The following is a 9,704-nucleotide window of genomic DNA, read 5'->3' as shown; positions in this document are numbered from 1 at the left end:
CTGGAATCCAGCGATGTCGGCACCGCAGCTGATATTTCCATGGGCTGTTGGGTGGTGCCGCCGCCATTGCTGGTCAGGGAACCCGGCAGTGAAGTCTTGCGGTTTCACGGGCGGGTCCCTACTGCATATGTGCAAAGCACGCTGCGCATTCGGATTGGCTCGGTGGCGGGGGAAGGAGGACGGTGCCCCGGCCGGAGGTACTCATTCCCCCTCCCCCCTGAAATGTGCCAAATGGGGCGCCGGAGGAGGGGAGGAAGCAAAATAGCCGAAGTTCCATTTTTGGGTAGAACTCCCCTTTACCATCTGGGCACTGAAAGGGTTAACTGTATGCCTAGGTAGTGTAATGTAACTGCGCTGTGTACTGTTTTACTAAGGGCACTTTTACGCTGATCCACGGCAAAAGCTCATTGTACCAAAATAGTGCGGTTTTTAACCACTTGCTGTCCGCCCGCCACAGATATACTGCAGCAGGCTGGCTCGGCTGCGCGAACCGCCGTACCTGTACAGCGGTTTGCGGCAGCGCTTACCCCCATTAGGAAGCCGATCCATGGGGCTGGCAGCCACGATTGCCGCCAGGCATCCGCAATGACTCCCCATCGAGAGAGAACGACAGCCTGCTGTTGTAGACACAGCTGACCATTGTTCTCTCCGGAATGTACACAGAGTGCCTGTGATCCTCCTATTTAGAATCACAGGTCTCTGTGTTGATTCCACAAGTCCCTCCCCCATACAGTTAGAAAACACTCCCCTAGGCTCACACCTAACCCTTTGATTGCCCCTGGGTTAACCCCTTCCCTGCCGGTGTCATTATTACAGCAACAGTGCATATTTTTACCACTAATTACTGTAGTAATGTCACTGGTCCCCCGAAAGTGTCAAAAATGTCAGTTAGGGGTCCGATCTTTCCACCGCAATGTTGCAGTCCCGCTAAAAATTGCAGATCGTCACCATTACTAGTAAAAAAAATAAATAAAAATGACAAATCTTTCCCCTAGTTTGTAGATGCGGTAACTTTTGTGCAAACCAATCCAAATACACTTATTGGGATTTTTTTTTGTTACCAAAAATATGTAGCAGAATACAAATTGGTCTGAAAGGATGAAAAAAATTGATTTTTAATTTTTTTTTTGGGAATGTTATATAGCAGAAAGGGAAAATATTGTTTTTTTTTTTTTTTTTGCTTTTTTTTTTCAGAAGTGTCGCTTTTTTTTGTTTATAGCGCAATAAATAAAAATCGCACAGGTGATCAAATACCACCAAAAGAAAGCTCTATTTGTGGGAAAAAGAGGACATTCATTTTATTACGGTACAGGGTTGCACGACCGCCCAATTGTCAGTTAAATTAACACAGTGCCAAATCGCAAAAAATGGCCTGGTCATTAAGGGGGCAAAACCTTCCGGTCCAGAAGTGGTTAAAGGACACTTGACTCAAAAACTGCACCAAAAACGCATTATGGGCACGTTTTTACTGAATTTTCCACTGCTTTCAATGGAAAGGTGCCGTTTTGGTGCAATTTTTTTTTTTTTCTTAGCTCCCCAAATATGCTACAAAGATGCTGTAAGCATAATTTTTTCCCCCAAGGGAACCGCACCACACCAATGTGAACACATTCATTGATTTTAAAGGGAATAATTTTTCTTGAGCTTTTCAGGTGTTTTTTTTTTAACGCTAAAGCACTTGCAAAAACTCCTCAGTGTGAAAGGACCCCAAGGAACGTGCCTTTGCAGAGAGACCAATACTGGCACATCCCCACTGTCAGTAGAGAGATCTCTCATTCGCTCAAAGACCCAGTGATCGACATGTAAGAGAGTCAGTGAGACCGCAGCTGCATGGGCGCGTGCACCCCCTACCCAGAAATGCAGACTCATGAACTGCTCACGCCTGATACCAACAGTAAATGGCCTGACAAAAGGCCAGGAGCCATGACAAAATTTCTAGTCGCCATAGCAACTTGGCGTCTGGAATTTGTCGAGTGCTGAGCCATAACTTTATGACCACTGACAGGTAAAATTAATAATATTATCAATTGCATCTGAAAGTAGGTGGGATATATTAGGCAACAAGTAAACATGTTGTCCATGAAGCTGATGTGTTGAAAGTGGAACAATGGGCATCCCTGTTTGTTGCGTATAGGGCTGCATAGCGGTAGGTTGGCCAGAGTGCCCATGCTGACCCATGTCCACAGCTGAAAGCACCTACAATGGGCATGTAAGCATCGGAACTGGACCATAGAAGAAGGTGGCCTGGTCTAGATTTCTTTAACATTATGTGGATGGCTGGGTGTGTTTGTGTCACTTACCTGGAAAAGAGATGGCTCCAAAAAGTAGTATGGGAAGAAGGCAAGCCGATGGAGGCAGTGTGATGCTTTGGGCAATCTTCTGCTGGAAAGTCTTGAGTCCTGCCATTCATGTGGATTTTATTTGACATGTACCACTTACCTAAACATTGTTGTTGACAAAGTACAACCCTTTCATCAAACGGTATTCCATGATTGTAGTGGCCTTTGTCAGCCGGATAATGCGTCCTGCCACACTGCAAGATAGGTTCAGGAAGGTTTGAAGAAGGACCATACGTTGGAGTCAGTGTGCGACTGTGAGACACAAAGCATCTACACAAGCGGATAACAGGATACAGTTGGAGACTCTCGCCTGCACACCGGGGCTTGCTACTGCAGTACCTGTACCAGTGTGGTGCGCTCTAAGCGCCAAACAAATGTAAGTGCGATATACTTAATTTTAATAAAGCAGTTTTTACCATACAATATTGGCACTATGGTAGTTCTCTTTCCCCATGTGTGAGCCACCCCTGAGGGATACGAGCTTAACGGCACCAGTGAAGGAGAAGCAGCCCAGCCATCACCGCACGTTTATATTGCACATGGTTTTTGGACATTATGATATTGTGTTCACATTGTGACTAATATTGGAGTTATTGCATTCACACTGTGTCATTTTCATGCAAATTTGTAAACTACACACAAGTGGCCACTCATTCGAGCCAATTTCTGGCTCTCAGGTAATAGCACTGTTCTATTTAGGATTTATTTCTCTATTGGGAGACTATTGATTCAGCAAGTATTCGAGCACACCAGGCACAGATATACTGCAACACACAATATATTTTCACTTATATTTTTATTTATTCACTAATTTAAAATTTTTCTACAGGTGATAGTATTTATAGCAACACGGGTAGTGACATATAGGTTTGCGCAGCACATAAACACAATCCATTAATCTTTAATTAGGGGAGTGAACCATGCTAGCAGCATTACCACCATAGATCGCTCGCAGTCTCATTTAGTATTAATGGTTCGAGGAACACAATGAGTTTAGGGTGTTGACTTGGCATCCAAATTCTCCAGATCTCTATCTAAACAAGCTGGAAAAAAAACAGTCTGATTCATAGAGTCCCCACCTGGCAACTTATAGGACTTAAAGGATCTTCTACTGATGACTTGGTGCAAGAAACCCCAATGAATACCTTTTAGAGGTCTAGTGGTGTCCATGCTTTGTAGGAATAAAGTTGCAAAATGACTGTTTTGGTGGCAAAAGGGGGACCTACTTAATGTTAGGTTAGTGGTTATAGTTATGGCTGATCTATGTATGTATTCCATACCTGTAGGATCCCTGTGGAAGTGGAGAATATCTGTAGTATTCGGTGCTACTACAGTGATTCCCTACTATCCTCAGTGTTCCATGCTGTGTGGCTGCTCTTCCACATAGTAACCACAGGACATCACTCGTTTGACTCGGCCCCTATTCACAGAACTCATTTTATTGTTCTCATTAAATGCAAAGTGTTCTCTCATTGGGTGAAGTGGAGATTGTGATATCACTGCCCCACCCCTCCACCTCATCCTATCCTAAAACACCTTGCATTCACTGAGAAGTGTGCTCTGAATGGGGCTTATACCAAGTGAGCATGCACACTGACCATTTTGGTATGCACACAAAACTGGAACTTTTCCCACTAGTAAATAAATGGCAGTGACAGGAAAAGGTTGCCAGTAAACAATATGGCTGTGACGCTTGGAAGGAGCCGAGCGAAGCAGCGAGAGCTAGAGATGGACGAACATCGGCGGGGGCGGTTCGCGAACGTCAGCCGCAAATTATCTCAAAAGTCCGCAAACCGCAAGTTTGCGGCGGGCCCCATTGACTTTAATAGGATTCGAACTTTAAAAACCTTTAGGTCATATTTGCAGCCACAAAAGACGTACTAGCTGTGCACAAATAGTCCCAGCACATGGACAATGTCATAACAGAAGTATTGCAATTGGAAAAGTTGCCCTAAATTTTTTTTTTTTTTTTTTTTTTTACAGCAAAAAATGTTTTATTTTTTTTTCATAAATCAGCCAGAACTGACAGCAGCCGGTAAATACATGTCTAATACATATAGGGTCCATTCGCACATCTGTAAAATGGGTCCGCATCCATTCCACAATTTGGCGGAACCTTTACAGACCCATTGTTTTTCATTTCCAGTCAAAAATTAGGCATTCACAGGATAAAGAAGTAAGTGTCAGCCATTCCAGGCCCCAAAAATTAGCCCACATGTGTTTACCTGACAGCTAAGAACGTAGTATTCTGTGGCTGAAGGTACATTAGGCATTCACAGGATACAGAAGTAAGTGTCGGCCAGTATTGGCTCCAAAAATTAGCTCACATGCATTTACCTGACAGCTAAGAATGTAGTATTCTGTGGCTGAAAGTACATTAGGCATTCACAGGATACAGAAGTAAGTGTCGGCCAGTATTGGCCCCAAAAATTAGCCCACATGGGTTTACCTGACAGCTAAGAACGTAGCCTTCTGTGGCTGAAGGTACATTAGGCATTCAAATGGTACAGAAGTAAGTGTCGGCCATAAAAGGCCCCAAAAATTAGCCCACATGCGTTTACCTGACAGCTAAGAACGTAGCCTTCTGTGGCTAAAGGTACATTAGGCATTCAAATGGTACAGAAGTAAGTGTCGGCCATAAAAGGCCCCAAAAATTAGCCCACATGCGTTTACCTGACAGCTAAGAACGTAGTATTCTGTGGCTGAAGGTACATTAGGCATTCACAGGCTACAGAAGTAAGTGTCGGCCAGTATTGGCCCCAAAAATTAGCCCACATGGGTTTACCTGACAGCTAATAACGTAGTATTCTGTGGCTGAAGGTACATTAGGCATTCACATGATACAGGAGTAAATGTCGGCCATAAAAGGCCCCAAAAATTAGCCCACATGCGTTTAACTGACAGCTAAGAACGTAGTGTATTTGATGGCTAGAGGTACATTAGGCATTCACACAGGATACAGAAGTAAGTGTCGGCCTGTATAGGCCCCAAAAATGAGCTCACATGGGTTTAACTGACAGCAAAGAACGTAGTATTTGATGGCTGGAGGTACATTAGGCATTCACAGTATACAGAAGTAAGTGTCGGCCTGTATAGGCTCCAAAAATTAGCTCACATGGGTTTAACTGACAGCAAAGAATGTAGTGTATTTGATGGCTAGAGGTAAATTAGGCATTCACAGGATACAGAAGTAAGTGTCGGCCTGTATAGGCCCCAAAAATTAGCCCACATGGGTTTAACTGACAGCAAAGAATGTAGTGTATTTGATGGCTAGAGGTACATTCGGCATTCACAGGATACAGAAGTAAGTGTCGGCCTGTATAGGCCTTAAAAATTGGCTCACATGGGTTTAACTGGCAGCAAAGAATGTAGTAATTGATGGCTAGAGGTACATTAGGCATTCACACAGTATACAGAAGTAAGTGTCGGCCTGTATAGGCTCCAAAAATCAGTTCACATGGGTTTAACTGACAGCAAAGAACGTAGTATGTGATGGCTAGAGGTACATTAGGCATTCACACAGTATACAGAAGTAAGTGTCGGCTTGTATAGGCTCCAAAAATAAGCTCACATGGGTTTAACTGACAGCAAAGAACGTAGTGTATTTGATGGCTAGAGGTACATTGGGCATTCACAGGATACAGAGGCAAGTGTCGGCCTGTATAGGCCCCAAAAATTAGCCCACATGGGTTTAACTGACAGCAAAGAACGTAGTGTATATGATGGCTAGAGGTACATTAGGCATTTACACAGTATACAGAAGTAAGTGTCGGCCTGTATAGGCCTCAAAAATTTGCTCACATGGGTTTAACTGACAGCAAAGAACGTAGTATTTGATGGCTAGAGGTACATTAGGCATTCACACAGTATACAAAAGTAAGTGTCGGCCTGTATAGGCTCCAAAAATTTGCACACATGGGTATAACTGGCAGCAAAGAACGTAGTGTATTTGATGGCTGGAGGTACATTAGGCATTCACAGTATACAGAAGTAACTGTCGGCCTGTATAGGCCCCAAAAATTAGCTCACCGGGGTTTAACTGACAGCAAAGAACGTAGTATTTGATGGCTAGAGGTACATTAGGCATTCACACAGTATACAGAAGTAAGTGTCGGCTTGTATAGGCTCCAAAAATAAGCTCACATGGGTTTAACTGACAGCAAAGAACGTAGTGTATTTGATGGCTAGAGGTACATTGGGCATTCACAGGATACAGAGGCAAGTGTCGGCCTGTATAGGCCCCAAAAATTAGCTCACATGGGTTTAATTGACAGCAAAGAACGTAGTGTATTTGATGGCTGAAGGTACATTAGGTATTCACAGGATACAGAAGTAAGTGTCGGCCTGTATAGGCCCCAAAAATTAGCCATTGAATGGACATGAAATGCCTTTTATGCCGCTGTATTTAGCGAAGACAAGGACCAGGAATTGTTGTGGGTGGATGGCGGTCTGGCAGATATTTGTGGCCTGTCATGAGGAATTTCAATGAAACATGGTCAACTGGTCACATGTGTTGAATTCCTCAGAGATCCATGCCTCATTCATTTTTATAAATGTGAGGTAGTCTACACCAGTGTTCCTCAACTCCGGTCCTCAGGGCACACTAACAGGCCAGATTTTAAGTATTACCTTGGGAAGATTGCTAGAATACCGCAATCACTGAGTAGCAAATGATATCACCTGTGATGCATTTCAGTTTTCTTGCAAACCTGGCCTGTTAATGTGCCCTGAGGATCGGAGTTAAGAAACACTGGTCTACACTGTCATGAGCGAGTGCGCTTATCGGTCACGATCCCCCCTGCTGCGCTGAACATCCTTTCGGACAGGACACTAAACGGGGGGGGGGGGGGCAAGCCAACAGTTCAATTGTGCAAGCTCTGGCCAGAGGTCAAGCCTGCCCACCCAGTAGTCCAGAGGTTCATCACTCCTCAGAGCGTCCACATCGGCCATTAACCTGATGTAGTCGGACACCTGTCAGACACCTTTTTTTACGCTCCAACATTTGAGCCACAGAAGCCTGCCTTTTTCCAGAACAATTTGATGACGGCATTATGGAAGATGGAGTGGAGGACAACTGTGAGGAGACAGGAGAAGTAGAAGAGGCTGGACGGTGAGAGCCTGGAGTGTGGCTTTGTGGGTTCTGATGGTGTTGCTCCCACTGGGCTTGGTGATGGGATTTCAGGTGCCTTCTTAAGGCGGTTGTCCCTAGGTGAGTGTTGGGCTTACCGTGACATGCATTGACTGCAAAGGCTGCAGATGGCAACACTGTTGTCAGCAACGGACACATTAAAAAAAGCCCACACTGCGGAGCCATGTGACGGCGTCCTGGGAGCGCCAGATGTGACTGAACATGGTTGATGGCTCGCTCCTGATACATTTGCAGTCTGCTTTGTACCTCTTGTGCAATGCAAGTTCTGCCTGCCTCTCCTCCCTATCTGCTGGTCCGTCAGTCCGCCAGTTTTACAAATAATTGGCCAGTAACTGTTGTCACTGTGTGTAGCACAGTTAACACAGCAAAAGAGGCCACATTTTTGCAGGACTAAAATACAATCTTAGAAAATTATACTTTTAAATAACACCCCACTTCAATATGTGGTATTGGGGGCCATTGGTCTATCACACCAGTTCAAAAAATTGGCCAGTGAGTTTGGCACTGTGTGTACCAGACTTAACTCAGCAAAAGAGGCAATATTGTTGCAGGACACAAATACATTTGTAAAAGTTTACTCAGATAACACCCCACTTCAATATGTGGTATTGGGGGGGGGGGGGCACAGGTTTATTACAACAGTTCTACAAATTATTGGCCAGTAACTGTTGTCACCGTGTGTAGCACAGTTAACACAGTAAGAGAGGCCAAATTTTTGCAGGACTAAAATACACTCTTAGAAAATTATACTGTTAAAAAACACCCCACTTCAATATGTGGTATTGGGGGACCACTGGTCTATCACATCAGTTCAAAAAATTGGCTAGTGAGTTTGGCACTGTGTGTAGCAGACTTAATACAGCAAAAGAGGCAATATTGTTGCAGGACACAAATACACTTGTCAAAGTTTACTCAGATAACACCCCACTTCAATATGTGGTATTGGGGGGCCACTGGTCTATCACACCAGTTGTTCAAAAAATTGGCCAGTGAGTTTGGCACTTTGTGTAGCAGACTTAACACAGCAAAAGAGGCAATATTGTTGCAGGACACAAACTTGTCAAAGTTTACTCAGATAACACCCCACTTCAAAATGTGGTATTGGGGGGCCACCGGTCTATCACACCAGTTGTTCAAAAAATTGGCCAGTGAGTTTGGCACTGTGTGTAGCAGACTTAATACAGCAAAAGAGGCAATGTTGTTGCAGGACACAAATACACTTGTCAAAGTTTACTCAGATAACACCCCACTTCAATATGTGGTATTGGGGGGCCACTGGTCTATCACACCAGTTGTTCAAAAAATTGGCCAGTGAGTTTGGCACTTTGTGTAGCAGACTTAACACAGCAAAAGAGGCAATATTGTTGCAGGACACAAATACACTTGTAAAAGTTTACTCAGAAAACACCCCACTTCAATTCAATATGTGGTATTGGGGGGGCCACAGGTTTATTATAACAGTTCTACAAATAATTGGCCAGCAGCTGTTGTCACTGTGTGTAGCACAGTTAACACAGCAAGAGAGGCCAAATTTTTGCAGGACTAAAATACACTCTTAGAAAATTATACTGTTAAATAACACCCCATTTCAATATGTGGTATTGGGGGGGGGGGGGATTGGTCTATCACACCAGTTATAATACATTATAAGTAGGGTTGAGCAAACACAGACTGTATTATTTGTGTTCGTACCGAATAATTGGATTTTTGTTACCCGAACACGGACCCGAAAACTTTACTGTATGTTCGGGTAAAAATCCGTGTTCGGTCGTTTTATTTCCGGGTTTTGCATGCTTTGGCGCGCTTTTCATGGCAGGCTTTCAACAGCCAATCAACAAGCGTTTAACTGGTGTGCCTAAGCCATCCCAGCCATGCCTACAAATGTATCAGTAGCTGTGATTGGCCGTCTGAAGCATGTGACCAAGTCTTTATAATTTCGAGGCAGCGCCGCTGCAGCGTCATTCTGCTGTTTAGTTCAGGGAGAGAGCACACATCAACGTGCTGCCTGCTGATTAGGGACAGACAGAAAAAAAAACCATTTGTGTCTGGATAGAATTGAGGGACAGGTCGGAGTGTGTTAGGCAGGGCGAGTTGTAGGCATTTTAGGGAGAGAGTCTGCTGATTTTTAGGGTCAGTGTGTTCTACAAACTACAATCGCTATTGCTGTGTGGGGTGGGGTTTGCAGTGACCGATCTACGATCTTAGCAATCCTTGTA

The sequence above is a fragment of the Pelophylax lessonae genome (genome assembly GCF_965119305.1).
Source record: "Pelophylax lessonae genome assembly, chromosome: 8".
Taxonomy (NCBI): domain Eukaryota; kingdom Metazoa; phylum Chordata; class Amphibia; order Anura; family Ranidae; genus Pelophylax; species Pelophylax lessonae.
This window is presented reverse-complemented; position numbering follows the sequence as displayed.